The sequence below is a fragment of the Phaseolus vulgaris genome, chromosome 2 (assembly GCF_051622355.1).
Source record: "Phaseolus vulgaris cultivar YP4 chromosome 2, ASM5162235v1, whole genome shotgun sequence".
NCBI lineage: Eukaryota > Viridiplantae > Streptophyta > Magnoliopsida > Fabales > Fabaceae > Phaseolus > Phaseolus vulgaris.
Window position 1 is genome coordinate 26,796,034 of NC_143499.1, and position 21,934 is coordinate 26,817,967.

Below are 21,934 nucleotides of genomic sequence, written 5' to 3' on the forward strand. Positions count from 1 at the left end.
TAAGTATTTATTTTACATTATTTTTAGAAGAAATTATACTCACCTCTCCTTACCTTTAACTAATAGAAACTTATGCGTTTACATGTATAAGTGTACTTTTTATATGAAAAAGATTAAAAAAAACAAATTATTTTGATTACTATTTTTTTTAATATAAAAATTATTACTTTATCATAATTTGATTTTTTAAACTGGTACGCGATACAAAAATTATACATAATTTGTTCTAAACCCAGCCTGTCAAAATTAGTTTGTGTTGTGAGCGGGGCAAATTCAGTGAGAGCAAACCATGAACAGCCCTAGTGCTGCGGAGTAGCAGAATCGCCACCAAAGCCGCTACCCTTCAATCTCTATTTCATTTCACCGTCACGTTTTTCTTCCGGATTCCACAATCTCTCTCAGGTTCGTTCCTTCTTTCGTTCTTCGGCGTCACACTGTGGAACTGTAATTTCTCTTTGCAATGTCAGCGTCATCTTTAGTTCTTCCCTATTTAGTCGCCAATTGTTGTTTAACGTTACGCGCGATTTTCTTGGAATTGAGTGGGAGGGAGCTATCTAATTCGTTCTCGCAACTGCTTTTACCTGCTTAATGTTGTTTCCGAATTTCGTTCTCGTCAGTGAAAGTAATTTATTGATTAAACAACTGTAGTGAACACTTGCTTGGTTATCACTAGGGCAATTTTGTTTATGCGCAGAAGAAAGGGGTTTCTGAGAGGCTGTATCCTAAATGGCAAGATCTAAACGACGACGGTCGGGTATTAGTGGTAGCAATGTCAGACCGAGAATGATTTTTCAGCCTATTATAGAAGATGGAGTGTTTCGTTTTGATTGTTCTGTAAAGGTTAGAGAAACAGCATCTCCCAGTATTTCTTTTGTGAATAGCAAGGACAGAGACACACCTCTCTCTACTGAGAAGGTTCCTCTGTATAACCCTACGTTTGAGATTCGATTAGAGCAGCAGATTGTCAAACTTGAGGTCAGTTACTTTTTAGCTTCTATCTCATATCTATTGGTCGTCAACTTGTCATCTTTCAGGTGCTGATTATCTTTTTGGTTAGGAGGTGTTTGTTTCTTGTCTTTTTTTTTTTTCCTTCTGTAATTTGCTGCTGTTCATGCCATTTCCCCTGTCTCCAGAAATTGATTGAATTTGTTTCTGAACCAGCTGCCTGTAGGTTCCTCCCTTTATGGAACTGGAGAAGTTAGCGGACAGCTTGAGAGGACGGGCCAAAGAGTTAGTCAATCTCATGGAATTTTGCGTTTTAGAGAGATTTATTTAGTAGGTGCTCATCAGTTAAGTTTCATTTGCAGGTTTACACATGGAACACTGATGCATGGGGTTATGGACCTGAAACTACATCCTTGTACCAGTCACATCCATGGGTGTTAGCTGTTCTTCCAAATGGTGAGGGACTAGGAATCCTTGCTGACACTACAAGGCGCTGTGAGGTGCTGTAACATTTGGCTTCTTTTCATCTATAACCCCGAAGAGAGATGTTTATGCTGTTATATTAATCTGTTTGGTGATTATTTGTTTGTTTGTAAGCAGATTGATCTGAGGAAAGAATCAACAATACAGTTTGTTGCTCCATCTTCATATCCTGTCATTACATTTGGTCCTTTTGCTTCACCCACTGAAGTGTTAATTTCTCTATCAAAAGCAATTGGTAATTTTCTAATAAAAAAATTAAATAATAATTATTGTAGCTCCATGGAAATTATGTCTCTTCATTTTGTCGAGGGATTCAACATAAGGAGATGTTATGCAATTCTTTTGTTTGTAAATATTGAAGTTTGTCCTTACTTATGGAGAGTAGTCCATATCTATAGAAGAACCTGTTACCTGTAGTTGACTCACAATTAATGATTTCATATAGCATTTGTTAATGTTTTATGTGTGTACATAAACATTTGTTAGTATGCTTTTATTATACTTGGAGCTTATAAAATTTATGTCTAAAAATAAAGACGTTATCAGTCAATTATATTCATAATATTATGCTTATTTATTTGTATTCTTCAAATTAAGAAAGCATGCAATGTGAGTTTACTATTATCTTCTATTTTTTATCTGCATAACTATGATTTAAGAACAAGATTCAAGAAGAGATCCTTTTCAAATTAAAATTCCATACATGTATTAGGTTGTTTACATTATTCTGAAAACTTAAAAGTTTTTTTCTTTGTCAGGAACTGTATTTATGCCCCCAAAATGGTCTTTAGGCTATCATCAATGCCGTTCGAGTTATTTATCTGATAAAGTTCTGGAGGTACTTGATTCTTTCTCTATAGTGATGATTCTGGGATTAATTGCATTCATATATGTTCAGAGTTAGAGTGCAAGACTCTAAATATGATATGTGTTCCCAGTTGCCTTTCATTGCTATATATGCTTTTTGTTTTTCTATATTTTTGGTTATGAAAAAATGAAAATCCTTTTATGCTTTGTTTAGTATACCTGTATTTAATACATGATTTATCTGGGATTTTCGGATGAGATGATAACATTCGTGTGCTTGACATTAGCAGAAGAATGTTGCAGGATATCAGATTTCTTCGTTTTTGGGTATACCTTCCTATGTACAAGGGAATCTGAGAGGATTAGGAATCTTTTGCATACAAATGCAGTTAGCTACGCACTTGCTTTTGAATATGAAAATCAGTATGCACTGAAAAATCTTGTCATTACACCATGCTCTAGGGAGTCTGTAATAAATTTCAGCTTTCATACTTAAACATCAATGACAATTTTTCATTATACCAGATAATTATGTTTATATGCAGACATTCAAAATACCTAGGAATTTAGGAATTCTGCATATTCTAACTTTATTGGTTTTCAGTTATTCCAAAGCATGTTTGATTTGCTAACAATTAAATTTTGCAGGTTGCAAAAACGTTCCAGAAGAAGAGCATACCATGTGACGTGATATGGATGGAGACTGATTACATGGATGGTTTTCGTTGTTTCACATTTGACAAGGCAGGTTTATTTTACCCATGGAAAATGATCAATTATAATTTTACAGTATGATAATTTTTTCCTTTAGATCTTTCTAATAATTCACTTGAATTGATTTAGTGCTTGGTACACGTATTCCATGTCCTGTGTTTCACATGTTAAAGTGATGTATTGCATAGGTTGTATAATATAAACTTCTTTTATTGGATAACATTGGTTGGTTGTCCAACCTGCACTGTTGATTTTGAAAATACTTAGTTAAATTTTGGCTTGGCCACTTTAGTGTCTGACTATAGTTTTTTTGTCTAAAAAAGTAAGTATTGTGATATCTTTCAGGACCGTTTCCAAGATCCCGGGTCTTTGGTGAAAGATCTCCAATGTAGTGGTTTTAAAGTCATTTGGATGCTTGATCCTGGAATTAAGCAGGAAGAGGGTTATTTTGTATATGACAGTGGTTCTAAAAATGATGTTTGGATCCAAAATGCAGATGAAACTCCTTTCGTAGGTATGATTTTTTTTTTTTTCCTTTTACACTAATATTTCTTTCCTTCATGCATGGCTTCTTCTTCTTTCCTTTCTATGATACATGATCCCATATGTGCATTCTTAGGGGAGGTGTGGGCTGGGCCTTGCGTTTTCCCTGACTATACACAGTCAAAAGTTCGTGCATGGTGGGCAAGTTTAGTTAAAGATTTCATTTCCAGTGGTGTTGATGGTATATGGAATGATATGAACGAACCAACTATTTTTAAGGTAATTCCATCATCCTTAGTTTCATTTCATTGAATAATATGAAACAATATTTTGATACAATCCTACTCATTGTGACTCCTGATTTGTTCCATTTCTACCTTCACTTCTTTTTTTCCAGGTTGAAACAAAAACAATGCCTGATAGCAATGTTCATAGAGGAGATAGTGAACTTGGAGGCTGTCAGAATCATTCTTTCTATCACAATGTAATATACTTTACCCTTTTTTTGATTTTGGACTTGCATTTTATTTTACCATAAGATTGTTGACAAAGCAAATGAAGTGTTTGAATCTTGATTCTGTTTGATTATATAATTAGACACTGTCTGCATCTTGATTCTTTTGTTAGTGTTTGAATTTTGATTTGTTAAGTGTTTTGATTCTTACTCTTTAGTTATGAAGTTTTGTCAATTATTATGATTGTTCACTATAGGTGTATGGTCTTCTGATGGCAAGATCAACCTATGAAGGCATGAAACAAGCTAATGAAGAGAAGCGTCCTTTTATTCTTACAAGAGCTGGATTCATTGGCAGCCAAAGGTATGCAGCAACATGGACGGGTGATAATCTTTCAACCTGGGAGCATCTTCATATGAGTATCTCCATGGTACTTCAGCTGGTATGATTTCATTACCGTAGCATTGTGATCTTATGTTGTCTTTGTTCCATTAATTTACTTCTGCAATTTCTTGTGAAACATTTATGGATACACAGTATACGTGTAGCAAGATTATAACAAATTGTTGTTAGCTTAAGTTTTGGAAACATCTGTTGCCCAAATGATAATTGATACATTTTTCGTTAGTGCTACATGATACTGCTCTCATAAGACAAGCAAGTAGCTGTTGTGATCATGAAGTCTACATTAGATAATGATGTGGATCATCATCCTTTTCCATTTTCTTTGAGTTGTGATGTGTATTATTTTTTATGATGCTATTGGCATTGAATATTTGCAAGTTTCTTATAATGTTTGAAAATGTGGTTCAGTTTCAGAAGAATTAAGATGTTATTATTGTCTTACTACAGTGTAATATTTACTTCAAATTTAAACAGAAAGCCCGAATGACTGGAAATAATATCATCTCTGAATAATAACTCTGATTGAATTGCAACTCTACAAAAAGTACGTTATTTTAGCAAAAATAAGTGTTGGATGTAATTTATAATCATTCATGTAGCAACAACAGATTGGGTTTAAGGGTTAGTTTCTCAAAACGTGGTGAACTAAGTTTCAAATCTTTGTTTTTTATTGTCCAACCATGCCTTGAACATGATTATATTTGAGCCACACGTGAATAAGTGGCTGTAAATCTCATCTTACAATTGTGAAGTTGAGTTAAACTTAAAGTTCACTTCCTAAGATGGTATCAGATTCTATCCTATCGATATTTGTTGGACCTATCTGTCACTCACTACCAGGTTGCTATCGAATCACCCCCCCTTAGTAATTGTGGGTTGTTCAAACTTGAAGTCTAAAAGGGCTCTTGCATGGTGTGTGTTAGATATATACAATATAAACTCGTTCATTTGTCTTCACCTTGTAGTTTAAGCTCCTGGGAAGTTTAAGACATTAAATAATCACTTTGAGTATATGTTTTACTTCCCTTAATAATATTCTTGCCTTCTATTCAGGGACTTAGTGGTCAGCCACTTTCAGGTGCTGATATTGGTGGATTTGCTGGAAATGCAACACCTAGACTTTTTGGAAGGTGGATGGGTGTTGGTTCCTTATTTCCCTTTTGTCGAGGGCATTCTGAAGCTTGTACCACTGATCACGTACCTTGGTCTTTTGGGGAAGAGGTTAGTTCATCTTTTTATATTCATGTAGTTTTGCAACTTGTTGTATGTTGGATATTTATCTAAATTCTGAGTTGAAAATTCATGTCAATATGTATCACTTGGAGGAAGAAATAATGAAGGCCTTGTATTGAGCTTGATCATTCCTTTGTATGAACTAATGATTTCGAGTTAATAAGAAAAAGGTACATAAGCTCTAGGGCTGCATTTGTTATTGATTTATTCCACTTTTACTTTTATTGGAAAGTTGTCTTAATCAAGGGCAGCCCAAGCTTACCTTAGTTGTGGCCTTTTTGGGGGCTACGTAAATAATAGTTGAGTCTCACATTAATTAAAAATATGATTTACGTAAAAATTTAAAATGTTTGGACTCCAACCTTGCAAGAAAGATTTGTATGGTTGAGTTAGATGCTAAACCCAAATTCCAATATGGTATAAGAATATTCTTAGATCTATTGTTGAGCCAGTTGCGTCCACGCTTCAGGCAGTGTGTTAAAGCTGCCTTGGGGTTACTCGTAGCCAGCCATGGTTGCAACCTCAAGGGTGTGTGACGTTTACACTGACTATAGTTATGCCTTAATAAAGATTGAGTGATCCTGACCTTGAAAATTTGTTTGAGGTTGAGTTAGGTCATAAGCCATAATTCTAAGAAGTTTTAAAATTTTCTAGGGTTATTTTTTCCCCTCTAATGGAACTTGATATCCATTGGGTGTATATACTTATTTTTAATTCAATTATGAAGTATCTAGGAAGGAGGACATGATAAAAATACCACACTCATCATCGTGAATTCGGTTAAATAGCATTTACCTGTGATTTTATTCTGCTACTGGCCTAATCCGGATGTTATTCTTGTCGCGGTAATTTGTTATTAGTCTTGCTAGGACCTTCTCTGACTATATTATGCATGACTAGTATATTTCTTGAATAGAAAAACATTTAATTCTAATCTATGCAAACCTAGCACTGTCTGATAAAGGCCTAGAACACATTTCTGTGATCAATGAAAAAGATGTGACAATTTATAGCCCTTATGATTCTCACAAACTGCAATAGTGTTCTGTAATTTGTGCCTCACTAACGTCAGCTCTAACATAGTGTGAAGAAGTTTGCCGATTGGCATTGAAGAGGCGATACCGCCTAATTCCCCTTATCTACACTCTTTTTTATTTTGCTCATACACGGGGCACACCAGTGGCAACCCCTACTTTCTTTGCTGGTGCGTTCATGTTCTGTCTACTTCTTCTAATGTTATTGGTTCTATTTTGATCTTGGATCTTTCTTCATCTGCACAATTTTTATATACTTATTATGCTTTTGCAGATCCAAAAGATCCTAGCCTGAGGAAGCTTGAAAATTCGTTTTTGCTCGGTCCAGTCTTAGTGTATGCAAGGTTCTTCTACTTTACTTGTCTATCACCAATTTAGATAACACTACTATTTTTTGTAGAGATGCCTTTGCAGGAAATAGACTGGTTTTCCTAGTGCTTCTATGCATGTTGGCTGCAAATTTGATGTAGTTTTTAATCACCGCCAAAGGGTGAATCATACTTTTTTTAACCTTTTACTTTTCTAATTTGTAAAACAATTAAATCTACTCATGGTAAATCCCATTTTATGTTCATTCTTCAGTTTTTTAATAAGCAGGAAACATTAAATTCATTAATATGGATATTCGGTGGTACTAGTTAGCACAAGCAAAGCAAAAATAAATAATTGTAATATAAATCCCCACCTATCTATGTTTGTTGAGGCTTTACATACATTGTTTATGGATATTATCTACTGGTTTCTGCTCCTTTTGTGTTTATATGCTTGTCTTTAAATATAAGCTGATTCCTCATTTAACTTTTAGCTAACCTTTTTCATTTTGCATTATTGATGTACTTAAGTATGAAAAATATGAGAAAGAATGCTTAACAAATCAATGCATCTCTTGGCTAATTCATGTTAGAGATACAAAACAAAATAGGAAAAGACTACACCTAAGTGACAGATAGGTATATACATAAATAGGTTAAACTGTTCTAACAAATTAACCTGTTCAAACAAGTCAAACAATTCTATCACTCTTTTTTCAAGCTGGAGCGTACATATTATATTTACTGAGCTTGGGATATTGAAGTGGAAGTACTCTCAAAGACTTAGTTAAAATATTTGCAAGCTGATCATGGGAGCTCAAACAATTCTAACACTCTTTTTTCAAGCTGGAGCATACATATTATATTTACTGAGCTTGGGATATTGAAGTGGAAGTACTCTCAAAGACTTAGTTAAAATATTTGCAAGCTGATCATGGGAGCTAACAAATTTCGTGCAAATTTTTGTGGACAACAACTTCTCTTGAATAAAATGACAATCAATTTATGTGTTTGATTTTTCATGAAATACATGCTTGGAAGTAATGTGAAATGGAAGTAATGTGAAAAGTTGCCTCGTTGTCACAATACATTCTCATTTGCTGAATTTAACTAAATTTTAGGTATTGGTGGATTTGTTTTATTTGCACAAGTTTACAAGTGAATGACACTATCACCCTTTATTCAACTTTGACACTAGATTGAGCAAACACATTATGTTTTTGCTTCTCCAAGAAATAATATTGTTGTTAATGAAAACATGATAATGTGAGTGATATAGCACTTCGATGATGAAGACGAGGAGCCTGCATACCACTTTAAGGGAAAAATATAAGTGAGGTCTAGTAATAGTGAGATAAATAAGTTTTCCAACAAATCTTTTATATCTCGATTGACTTATAATGTGTATGCTTTGAGATGTGGTTTGATTTGGAGTGTCACAAGCGGGGAATGACAATGGTTCAACTAATGGGACATGTAAGACTTGTTTGAGAAGACTAACATCTTCTAGGGAATAAGGAAAGAAAAGAGTTTCTTTACATGTAACTTTTAGTTTTTGGAGAATAACATCGACACCCCTTTTGGAGACAAGTACATCCCCAGAAAACACATTTGATGGCTCTTGCATATTATTAGAAAGTAGATTTTAAGCCTAACTCAACCCTACAAAACTGACTTGTAAGGTGAGGGTTTGCACTCACTCATATACTATAATTTGTCTTTGTTTTAGTTGATGTAAGATTTCCAACACACCCTCTTATGTCTAGGACTGAACATCTCAAGCGTGTGATTAAATATTTGTGAGTGGTCCAATAACAATTTGATAACAGATGACATCGTAGACTTAATAAATTTTGTTAGGATGGACTCTGATACCACATTAACTTAACTCTACAAAACCATTTATTAAGGTGATGTTTACATCCTTTTACATACTTAAATTTGTTCATATCTCTGGTCGATATGGAATCTCCACAAGATAGGTCCTCATGTTGAAGAGTGGACATCTTGAGTGTGAGCTAGATATTTTTGGTGGTTCGATAATGGTCTAATAGTTGGTGTCTCCTTAGACCCAATAAACCTTGCTAGAATGGATATTGAAAAGAAATATTTAGTCATTGTTGCTTTGATTCATAACAAAGAGAACTTGTTTAGCAAATAAAACCAACAAAAAATTAAATCAACTTAAATTGGATTCAAATGAGATGTCACCACCCCTTTGAATGGGCGACAACAACTTGGCCCACCACATACCTCGATGAAGATGGAAAACAATGACAATGGCAACTATTAACGAGGTAATGGAAAAAAGGCTCTCAAGATCAGGAACTTTGATACAAAGTTGAATTATGTAAGACAATAATGAATTATTTTATTGATGACAATCACCAATTACATTATCATCATTTGTATTTGTAATAATTAAAACCTTTAAATAAACTATGCTGAAATGAATATGAAGATTCTGAAGATATTTTCCTAATTACTATGGAGATATTGAAAATATTTTTATCCTAATAATATGCTATTTACAACAATTAGGCTTTTCATTGATGAAACTTGACCAGTGAGGATTTAATCTCAATCATGATCTAAATTTGGGTTTGTGGCACAAATCTATTTCCTCCTAAGTGTTCAACTTTGTTTGATGGTATTTTACTATCAGCATCTTCCAAGTGATCATGGGGACCTTGGTCGAGAAAGCAAAAATCATCAAATGCAAACCAAGAGAGATTGTATTTGCATTAAGGTTTTATGAAGTAATTGTGTTGTGGGAGTCCCATAAACGGTGTGGTAGGTCTTGAAGACATTTTTTATTGAAGAAGGTACAAAAAATGGATATGAGAGGGACAAGGGAGTGCACCCTATGGGTTGAAACAAACACGAGTGGAAAATTAGAACCAATGGTTGAAACAGGGACAAGGGAAGCTAGCTAACCTTATGGACACTGATGTCATTGCTCTATTGATCAAAGGGCGATGCATGGCTTTTGCACTCCTGGTTGGGGTACACGCTAGAGAAAAATGATTGTGGCAATTAGTGGCGATGGTGAATTGTGGGATCTCTGTTGTGTGATATGACGAACACGTTTAGGTGCATGTCAAACAAAAATGATGTTGTTGAGAGATGCATGCCAACAAGTGTTGGTATTCTCACTAGACTATAATAGGCGTACCGAGATGACCTCGTTCTAATACCACTTAGAGAATGGAAAAATATGAAAGAATGCTTAAGAGATTAATAAATCTCTTAGCTAATTCATGTATTTCTTGAAAGGATTAGTGACAAAATAGGTCACGGAGGATAATACTGCTTTGGTAGATGACCTAACTCTTGATACCATTTAGAGAATGGAAAAATATGGAAGAATTCTTAAGAGATTAATGCATCTCTTAGCTAATTCATGTATTTCTTGAAAGAATCAGTGGCAAAATAGGTCACGAAGGATGATATCATTTTGGTATCTTGTTTAGAATAGAGAAATCAAGAAGGGATGTAATGAATTTTGTCCTTTGATATCATATCTTTGACATTATTATAAGAGTCCTTCCATCAGATATACACACAAGATCTGAAAGGACTACACCTAGGTGATAGTCATGTATGCAGTACAATTCTACCTGATGTTAATGTTAAAATATGTGTAATATTTTCTCTTATTCTTTAATACTGCATATTTATGAGTATATGTGGTCTTAGGATCTCTGGTTTTTCATTTTATTTTGTGTCACAGCCCTCATGTTTAATTATATTTAGAAGTTTGATAAAAAAAGGCTGTATAACACCCATTAGTTGTGCTTGATTTAACATGTTTTTATTTTGATCAGCACCATACATGCACAGGGGTTGGATAAATTGGAGATTACTTTGCCTAAGGGGATATGGTTGCGTTTTGATTTCAGTGATGCACATCCGGTACTTTGTTTTTCATGCACCTTTTATTTGTATTTTACTTTCGTAATATTTTAATTTATTTTCTTTCTTTCGTTTTGTTTCTCTTGGGGGCATGTCAGGATTTGCCAGCCTTATACTTAAAAGGTGGCTCAATTATTCCAGTGGGCCTCTCTGTTCAGCATGTTGAAGAAGCTAATCCTTCAGATGACTTGACTCTTTTTGTGGCTTTAGACGAACATGGTAAGTGAATGCATTAAATTTTTACTGGAAACATGATTGTACAACTATCTGGATAAGGTCTGTACTCTTCAGATAACACCTTGCTCTTTAAGGAATTGTGGATATAATTAACTGAGAATTCGAAAGAAATTATGCGGAGCTAATTTGAGTTTGTGAAAACAGTTTATCCCCTATAAGTTTTTGCTTATGTTGATTAGCTTCTTGTTGCAACTTATCAAAATAAGCTCTTTTTAACACATGAAAGTAAATTTGATGGTGAAATTTATGGCATAAGCAGTGTTTGATTGCGTTGTTTATCCAAATGTACCCTTAATCACTGGCAGGAAAAGCTGAAGGTGTTCTTTTTGAGGATGATGGTGATGGATACGAGTTCACAAAAGGAAATTATTTATTAACACATTATGTGGCTGATCTTAAATCATCAGTTGTTACTGTGAGTGTACACAAAACTGAAGGATCAAGGGAAAGGCCTAAACGCCGTCTGCATATTCAATTATTGCTGGGTGGGGGTGCAATGGTATGTGTGTTTCTGTGAGATGAAACTACAACGATTTTGAAACTCATGTATAGAAAGCATCTGTAAAAACAGTGCTTGATTCTATCCTTTATTGAGTATAAACAGCTTGGTCATAATATTTGTATGGTCATGTTTTATAAACAGCTTGATACATGGGGAACTGATGGAGAAGTTCTGCAAGTAATCTTGCCTTCTGAAGACGAGGTGTTGAAGCTAGTATCTACTAGTGAGACACAGTACAAGGACTGCTTGGGTATGTGCTTGTTCTAATATTTTAGCTGTTTGTTTTATGAATATTAATTTATTTATACTTATGCTTGTGTTGTACCTATTCTTATTTTCTTGACCATCATTTTCTCTCTGCTGTTACTAAATCTTATTCTTTGGAATAATTGTGGTTTGTTTATCTCTTGCAGACAATCCTGCTTTTAAGATCTAAATGTTGATTTTTTGAAGATATTTTGTATTTTGAATGACCTTACTATTTCTATGCATTAGTTTCTGTGTCTTTATTTTGTCATATTGTTTCTTTCCCTGTGTTGAAAATTGTCTGAATTGAGTTTTTGCATGGGCTTTAGTTATTCTTCCCTGTCTGACTGGAGTTGAGGCTGACCAATTTGTTTTATTCTGCAACTTATGCTGTATTTTACATTTGAATTGTATCCATTATTCATTCAAAGATCCTAAAAATGCCAATTCTAAATCAAAGTGTGCTACTTTCTGCTATTTTTTTTGGCAGAGAATGCAATTCCAATTCCTGATGTAGAAGTGGTTTCTGGACCCAAGGGAACAGAAATGACTCTCTTTGAACGGAAAAGTGGTGAGTGGAATCTAAAGTTGTTCCATGGATTTTGGGTCAAATTATTTCCATGACACATCTTCATACAGTGATTGTCATTAGCAATTTGTTATTTAGGTAATGGGAAATGTATAAGTAGCTGGTGTTGATATATCAAAAGCAATTGGTAATTTGCTAACAAAAAACAGTTCAATTGTATTTAATGTAGCTCCATTGCAATTTTGCCTCTTCATTTTTGTCCAGGGACTCAATAAGATTTTATGCAATTTTTTTGTTCATAGAAACAGAATTCTTTCATTACTTTCAGATAGTAGTCCATATCTATGTAAGGGTGTAGTACCTATAGTTGACCAACAGAAAGTCTGGTTTAAATATTTTTTAAATGTTTCGAAGGTGTTACAAACTTTTCTTTTCTTTTTAATTTGTGGCTAGACATAGAAGACCATGTTAGTAAGATGTCTAAGGAGGTGCTTATTCCAACTGATGGAGCAGTAAGAAAGCCCGGTGATTGTAGTGATGCATTTAACACTACGGAGGTAACTGAACGGTTAATTAATCTCCTTACGTTGCCAGCATGTGACCATACAAATCTAAATTTTTTTTTATATTTCAGGTTTTCCCTTCTCGAGATGCTATGCTGAATTGGGCTCGAGAAGTAGCAAGAGTGAATGGATTTGTCCTTACTATTTTGAGGTCAGAAACATGTACAAGAAGTAATAAAAAGAATAACAAAGGGAAGACATATGTAATTATGGGTTGTGAAAGGAGTGGAAAATATAGACCATACAAGAATACATTATCTAAGGTCACTAGTACCAAAAAATGTGAGTGTCCCTTCAAGCTAAGGGCAAAAGCTTTGAAAAAGAATGAAAGGTGGGTTGTTAAGGTAATGTGTGGTTGTCACAACCACGACTTAGGGGAAACATTGGTGGTAGGACATTCATATGCTGGTCGGTTAAGTGCTGAGGAGAAGTCTATAGTCATTGATATGACAAAGAACATGGTGGAGCCGAGAAACATACTACTAACTTTGAAAGATCATAATAATGAGACTACTATCAGGCATATTTACAATGCTCGACAAGCTTATCGATCTTCTCAGAAAGGCCCTAGGACAGAAATGCAACACCTACAAAAGTTATTGGAATATGATCAATATGTATATTGGAATAGAAAGGTGGATGATTCTGATGCTATCAGTGATATGTTTTGGACACATCCAGACGCCATCAAACTTCTAAGTGCTTTCCACATTGTCTTGCTTCTTGATAATACTTATAAAGTCAATAGGTATAGATTGCCACTACTTGAGATTGTTGGTGTTACTTCAACAGAGTTAACATTCTCTGTGGCATTTGCTTATCTAGAGTCTGAGCAAGTTGATAACTTCACTTGGGCACTGCAGAAGTTAAGAGGATTGTTTGTCAAAGACAGTGAGATACCTCCAGTAATTGTATCTGTTAGAGACATTGCTCTGATGAACGCAGTGCAGGCGGTCTTTCCGAATTCTTCTAATTTGTTATGTCGTTTTCATATAGGCAAGAATGTGAAGGCTAAATGCAAGATGATAGTTCATCCGAAGGAGCAATATGACTTGGTGATGGATGCATGGCACAATGTTATGAATTCTCCTAATGAGGGTGAGTATATGCAACGTTTGGCATTATTTGACAAAGTTTGCTCAGATTTTCCAAATTTTGGTGATTATGTGAAAGATACGTGGCTTACTCCTCACAAGGAAAAATTTGTCACGGCATGGATAGATAAAGTGATGCATTTGGGAAACACAACACTTAATAGGTATGCTTTAAAATTATAATTATGTCGATTACTATTACTATTACTATTATTTTTATTATGCTAAATATTAATTTAATTATGATTATGCTAATTATTATTATTATGTGCTAATATGCTACTTACTATGTTAAATATTAACATTACTATAAATGTCAAATGATAACTCTTACAGAGTGGAAACAGCACATTGGAGATTGGAGAACATGCTTGAAGATAGTAAGGGGGACATTTGTAGTTGTTGGGATGCTATGAACAACATGATTAAATTGCAACACAAGGAGATTAAGGTGTCATTTGAGAAAAGCATAAACACAGTGGAATACAATACTCTATTCTACAAAAAGTTGGTTGGATTTGTATCTAGGAGTGCATTGAGTTATATATCTGACCAATATGACCGAATTATGACTGTTGGCATTGATAGTTCTATATGTGGCTGCACAATTAGAACTACACATGGTCTACCTTGTGCATGTGAACTTGCTAGGTACAATATGCATCATCCAGTACCCTTGCAGGAAGTTCAAGTTCCTGGGAGGTTAGATTTCAGATTCCAAGAAATGAACGAAGAGGGGTCTGAAGTATCCTTGCAACCAGTACCTTTGCAACCAGTACCCTTGCAGGCAATTCATATTCATTGGAGGAGGTTAAGCTTCATTGTCCAAGAAATGAACGGAGATGGGTCTGAGGTATCATTGCAACGTGAAATTGATGCTCTGCACAAGCAATTTCAGGATCTTGATTATGCTGGAAAAGTTACTTTGAAGGCTAAATTGCGTGAACTGGCCTTGCCTGATATAACTTTAATGTGTTCAGCTCCTGAAAAGGTAAGAACAAATGATGCTCCACAGGATTTAGGGTCGAAGAGAGATAAATCAGTTGAATCTGATCCTTTGTATTGGGAGCATATAGATCCACATTCTGCCAATGATGACATAACTGATCGTCCTTCATCCGAGAAACCAGTCCATGGTCTAAACCATGAAAGTTTTACCTACGATGGACCAAATTCCGGTTGAAATTCATCCATTTATTGAAAGGCATTGTTGTAGATGTGAAAGCAGAGGAGAATTGTGGTTAAATTTCTCAAGATATAATGTGGCCGTAGTTTCTTCATCCTCCCATGGAAGCATGGCATTTTCCTTCTTAGAGGTCAACCATTGTTATGTCAGTCAACTCACCTACTAATAACTATTAGGTTTGTGCATAAATATTACTTTGTACAAGTGTACTATGTATTTTAGTTTAAATCAGATCTTTAATTTAATATGCACAGTTTGGATGAGGAATTTTAAGCAAGTAATTAATGTTTTAGTGCATTTGGAATGTTCTGCTGTAGAATAATTTGTCTGGATAGGGTTATTTAAAATGAATTTGAAATTCTAGTAATTTTGTCTATATATATATTTATTAACATAATTCGATCCCACCAAAAATTAAGAAATGGATTTTCTTACTGCTGCTCACATGTGTTCCTCCCTTTATCACTTGTGTACATTCCTTCACAATTTCTGTATCTCTGTTTAGAGCTGTGTGTGCACGTGCTTCAGGTTCGTTTTTGTTGATTGACTTGTGTTCAAATTTGATTTCATTGATTTGCATCTCTGGTTTGCCTGATATCTATATGTTTCTATTTAATTTGTTGCTTCAATATGTATTTCTGTTTTGGTTGATATCTATATGTTTATCTATCTATCTATCTATTTCAGACTGCCTGCATGTTTTGCCTATATGATTAATACCTATATCTTTTGCCTATTTTGATACATCTCTATGGATTACATTTACACATTTTTGAATTAGGTTGCTACATTTAGGTAGGATCTGTACTTGATTGCACTTGTATATGGGTACAACGTTGCTTAATAGAACCAAATCAAGAGGCAGTGGTATTATTTATTCGGAGCTGACTTTTTACTTGTTTGATCCTTCACTTAGTAGTACATTTTGAGAAAGGGTTTGTTAGGTTCTAATACCTGCTCTTGTATGATTTTGTATTGGTTGCCTTCCTTTTGAGGCTCATTTTGATTTTTACTCATTGTGGTGAAGCAGGTATATATGTGTGCAGTTTTGACTCTGGCTAGAGAAAACCTGATATAGAAATGTGTTTATGATTGAGTGATACAGGGCTACTTTTTAATGTGTTTGCATTCAATTCTGAAATGTTTTTCTGGTTCCTATCTTGAGAGATGGTCGAGTAAGGAAGTGTTATGAAGGGACTTCTCTAGGGACAGTGACAGCAGAGCCAGTGGTGGTAACAAATTGCATTTCATTGTCTACAATAATTATTCATATAAAGATAATTATGGTTTAGTGGATGTATGAGTATACTACTCTCTAATCAGAAACATGGAGCAACTCCACAGTCTACTCAGACTTGTGGGAAACCTGGAAACCCGACTCGCGACTCGTACTTCACATAAATTTTTTTTAACTAATTCATGATACCAATTCAATTCCATATTATTGAAATAAACAAGTTCATACACCAACAAAATAATTAAAACAACACAAATGTTATCAAGTTTAAAAGATCCATTCATCTAATCCTCTAAGTAAATTATTTCCAAGATCTTCATGATCATCTCCATCACCATGAACATCATCATCCAAACCTATATTATCAAAATCTGCATCTAGAATTTTATCATTTAAACTTCTTCCTCCAACTAAGTCAACATTCATGCTACTTTCAGTCATCTTACAATTTGTCAAAAATCTAAAAAAAAAACAATCAATCTACCAAAAATCTAAAAAATATCTCAATCTATCAAAAACCAAAAATCATAATTTGTCCAAAAATCCTCAATCTGTCCAACAATTCCCAAACCCAACCTAAAAATAACCCTAAATCCAATCAATTAAAAATTCACAACCCAATTTAAAAATCTCTAATCTTAAACTCAATTTGACCTAATTTCCCAATCGTAAATCCTAAGTCCCACGACCCACAACAGCAGCACATACCTACGATGCTTCACGAGCAGTGTAGCGGTGAGGATGCACAGTATGTGACGAGGGTGTGCGGTGCGACGATAGTGAGGAAGATGGCAAGTGAACATGAAGCATGAAACACACCGTTTTAGATTTTTTTTTCAGAACTTGGTGACTCAACCTCAAACTAGCAAGTTCACGAATTTGATTGAGTCTGAGCGAGTCTGCATCGAGTTTAATAAAAAACGAGTTTACTCCCGAATTGACTTGTGACCCTTCAACATACCCTTAAACTCGTAAGGATTTACTTAATAACCTTGACATGGAGTATTATACTCATTTGTAACTTGATTGATGAGGAACCTTTAGAATCAATCACAAAGGAGGAGGAATCAAGGGGCAATAGAATGATAAACCCTTTAATCATATTCATAGCTATTTGCAACCCTAGCATTTTTATACATTTAGGACAGCTTTGAAAGTGGATAAAATGGGCTGTAACTAGAAATGTATAACATGCCGGTAAAATAAATAAATAACTATTATGAATGTTTATGCCATTAGGAAGAACTTTAATTAAATGATATAAACAATTACATCCCAAGAGGTTAGAATGAGATAAATTAAGAGATTAAAATATGAGCTAAATTAGGGATAAAGAGATTAAAATATGAGACTAATGAGAATATTAGTATATGAGATACAAAAAGACAAAGATAATAAGATATAAGAAAATCAGATCTAAAGTTATAAAATTATTAGAATGAGATGCCAAATAAGATAAGTCACGAGACCCAATAAATAAACCTAAAATCAGATTTGTCACATTAACATAATATTTTTAACCTAAACTATAGTTTGGGATTTAAGTAAATTCATATATAATTAATTATTTTGTGGAAGAATTTTATAATCTTTGATTTGTTAGAATACATATATATATATATATATACATATACATATATATATATATATTCTTTTTCGTAATTGGAGGGTTTTAATGACTATAAAAGCATTTTACTATTAATTATTCTTGAATGAATATTCAACGCAATATTCTACATTTTGTGTATTGATTATTTTAATGTTATTGTTGAGGATAGGATAATTGTATGTTTTGTTAAATATACGAGGCTAAGATAAATGTTAATGTTAAAACATAATATCTCTTTTGCCAAAGAAGAATATATGTCTCTTTTTGACAAGGGAAATATGTGACACAGACAAGAGGGGACACACCTTGAGATTTTGAGCTGATCTGTCAATACGACGGAAAAGAAAAGCTAAAGCAATGAATGTTTTGAAAGAATAATTATGAGAATGTTACATATTTTGATGTCGTAATTAAAAATTTATATGATAAAATGTTGATTATGTCATGTTTTATGATTTATATATGATAAAATGTTGATTATACAATGTTGAGACTCTAGAGTCTACAGACTCGTTGGAGTTCTGAAATAGTAGACAATAATTCTACAACTATAAAATAACTAAGTATAGTAGTGCATAACTAATTTAATTTCAAACTATACCAAATAGATTAGTTAATACAACTACAACACATAATTTCTTAAGGTGATAACAATTAAATAACTGAAAATGTAAAAATGTTTTAATATCTCTTTCTCAAATTCTCTAGTGACATCATTTTCAAGATTGTCATTTGTCCATCAAACTAAGTCAACATTTCTACTATTACTCTCACCTAAACTTTCTCACGTTAACATATTTGTCTTTATAATTATCCATCCATTATTATACTCAAAATTGTTAAATGGGAGAACACCAATATTTTTAATTTGTTTATTTTTAAGTTTCAATTTATATATAATATAAATCAAGTCATTTGTTTTTTTTAAGTAAATGACTTTTTTTTATAAACCTATAATTAAATATAAAAATTTAATAACTAAATCAAATAAAATTAAAAACCACAAATAATTTGATAAAATTAAATTACTATTTCAAACAAATTCAAATTACGCTCATGTCTCGAATACTTACATCAAGCTCAAAATTCAAGTAATAAATATTTTCAACTCTTAAGTTTCATCCTCAAATGTCATTCTCTCATAAGCATAATTTTCCTACAATCTTTTTTGTAAAAAAAAATCCTCTAAGATAGTGAAAGACAATAAGCTACAATTTTTTTTTTCATTTCTACATAATCTTTAACTTACTTTGTTATATATATAACTCCTCTTTTTTAGTTTAGAATCATCATTTCTAAAATTAAGTTCATAGTGCAAGTTATATTTCTAACATTAGATTCGTAGTGTAATAGGAGTTAAAGTAATAGGTAATTGCATGAAAAACATTTGAAGCTAATTATCTCATCTCTCATTAATTATTTTTCTTTGAAGTTCATAACTATGAAAATACCAACTATGTTAACCCAACAACTAATTAAATTTTAAAAACAGAATATTTATAAATTTTAACTTTTTTAATATAGTTAAAGTTTATGATAACAATTTCACTAAATAAATATTGTAATCATAAACTCTAAACTCTAGGTATTCTTTATTATAATAACACGCTATTTACCAATTACAACAATTTCAATGACAAATAGTTAATGGAGTTAAAGAAAGCTCCAATAACCATGTTATTACATATTTATATTATTGATTAACTATGTCTCGTAGTGGTAGTTTTTAAGACAAGTGACTATATAGAATGGGTTAATTAGTAAATGATATTATACATTTATGCGAAGTTAGAAGTTTTTATATTTTTATAGTCTTAAATTAGCTCAGATAAACTATTTATAAAAAAAATGTCAAAACTAGGGATTTAATATTTTTGCATGAATTATTTAATACTAGAATTATTAAATATTTAAAAATCGATCAATGTATATATTTTGCAATTCGATTTTTTTAAAATGTTTCGAAAGTGAAATTTTGTTCCAGTAGATAGTTTTTTGTTAAATCTAAATTAAGAATTTAAATTTATTTTCTTCAAATAAAACATTTTTAAAGAATGAAGAAAAATTAATTGAAAAATGTCAAATTTCAGGTATAAACCTTGTTAAATTGAATGCAATGCAAAGTCTGTGTTATTTAAGTATGCTGCAATGCTGAGTCACGTTCTTGAATATATTTACTATTTTGGGTCATTATTTGTAACCAGATTACTTAGACATTAACCATGATTGATTTCATTGTTATCAAGCAAACATTAAAATATAGTGAAAAAATCTTTAATCTTCTAAATCCTTGCTCTTTGCCAATTCTCAAACCTTTTTTTTTTACTTCAAAAGGATCTTAGTAAGATTCAATACTCAGCCAATCGAGTGAATGTGAGATTTTTTTTTATCAAAAAAAAATTAATAAATATGAATCACTTAAATGGTGATTCAATCCTTATAAAAAAAAACATCTCATCTCCTCCTCCCTTTTAAGAGAAACCTACCAAACAGACACAACCACAAAATTAATATAAGACAATCTCACATAACAAAACATCAAATAGCCAGCCTCATACAAACCACAAGATCCAAACACCAATTGGAATAGGAGAACATCCTAAAACGAGACTTAAATAAATCCAAGACCAAATCTTGACTTGAACTATTGCAAATACTTCTGTCACATCGGCCTTTCCCCTATTAAAAATGACATTATTCCTATGTTTCCAAATTTCACTCACAACTCCAACCTCTATTACTCCCCAAAACTCATTAACCAGACCTAAGCATTACACATCCCGAACTGAATAAAATTTGAAACAGGATCAGAGTGAATCACGAACGTCACACCAAGTCACTCAAAACAAAGACACTAGACTAACCAAGCAAATCTACAATTGAAAAACAGCAGTGAGATTCCTCCTCCTTCCCACACAAGCAGCACAACATATTGTCAACCACGATTCCTCACCTTTCCAAATTGACCGTAGTAACAATCTTATTCTCCAACACCCTCTAAGCAGTGAGAAGAGCAGAAGGCAAAACTTTACATCTCCACAACCTACTATACACAGAAGACAAATCTTCCTCACGATCCCGCCGTAACAAGGCGAAGACGGAACTTACCGAATAATTTTGAAACTCTCCTGCCTCCCAAAGCCACCTATCCTTCTCTCCCAAAACCAAACCCGCCCCATGTAAAATCTGAAGAAGACGACACTCCAAAGGCTTCTCCCATTCGAAGAACGACCTTCTCCAGTCTAAAAACCAGACCCAAACACCATTACTCCATACCCCAAGTTGTGCCACCTTTGCATCTTTGACCGAACTCAAAGAAAACAACCTCGGGAAAACCTCTTCAGCGCGCCACAATTCAACCAATTGTCCTCCCAAAAAGAGATTTCTCTTCCATCACCAGCTTTCCACTTAACAGCGTCTTCAAAATTCCCTCCCCATCCCTCCGAAACCCACACTTCCTTCAAATCCTTTCACCAAAGCGAACCCCCACAACGGTTCCAGTCCTCTCTCAAACTTCTCCAACCTCCATATTTAGATTCAAGAATCTCCTTCCACAAACCACCCTTATTCGTTCCCAATCTCCAAATCCACTTTCCCAACAAAGCCAAGTTGAATATCCTCAAATCTTTAATGCCAAGATCACCAAACTCGCGAGGCTCACAAACCTTTTTCCAAGAGACCCAAGTTATCTTCCTTCCTTATGAACCCCAACCCCACAAAAAATTCCTCTGAATCTTTACTATCTTATCTACCACCGCTGATGGCATTTTGAACAAGGACATAAAGAATAGCAGGACAAAAAAGAGAACAGACTAACTCAACCTTATAAGGTGAGGGTAGCACCCACTTATATACTATAAAGTTTCCTAATTTCTAATTGATGCAGAATCTCCAACACATCCCTCCTGCAGAGGCTGCCAACTCGTGCGTGAGACTATATATTATA

General features: G+C 33.6%; 1 non-coding gene across 1 annotated transcript; it reads left to right on the top strand.

Annotated features, from left to right (window-relative positions):
- Window positions 1-242: 242 nt before the first annotated feature.
- LOC137811131 (uncharacterized) lies at window positions 243-15,446 on the top strand. The gene is made up of 22 exons (XR_016518576.1): window positions 243-402; window positions 674-975; window positions 1,162-1,230; window positions 1,308-1,445; window positions 1,546-1,663; window positions 2,187-2,266; window positions 2,884-2,979; window positions 3,295-3,463; window positions 3,569-3,711; window positions 3,830-3,916; window positions 4,144-4,329; window positions 5,346-5,513; window positions 6,609-6,729; window positions 6,834-6,903; window positions 10,698-10,785; window positions 10,884-11,004; window positions 11,328-11,521; window positions 11,666-11,774; window positions 12,261-12,341; window positions 12,753-12,856; window positions 12,934-14,120; window positions 14,293-15,446. It is a non-coding gene; the product is annotated as an uncharacterized LOC137811131 (transcript).
- The last annotated feature ends 6,488 nt before the right edge of the window (window positions 15,447-21,934 follow it).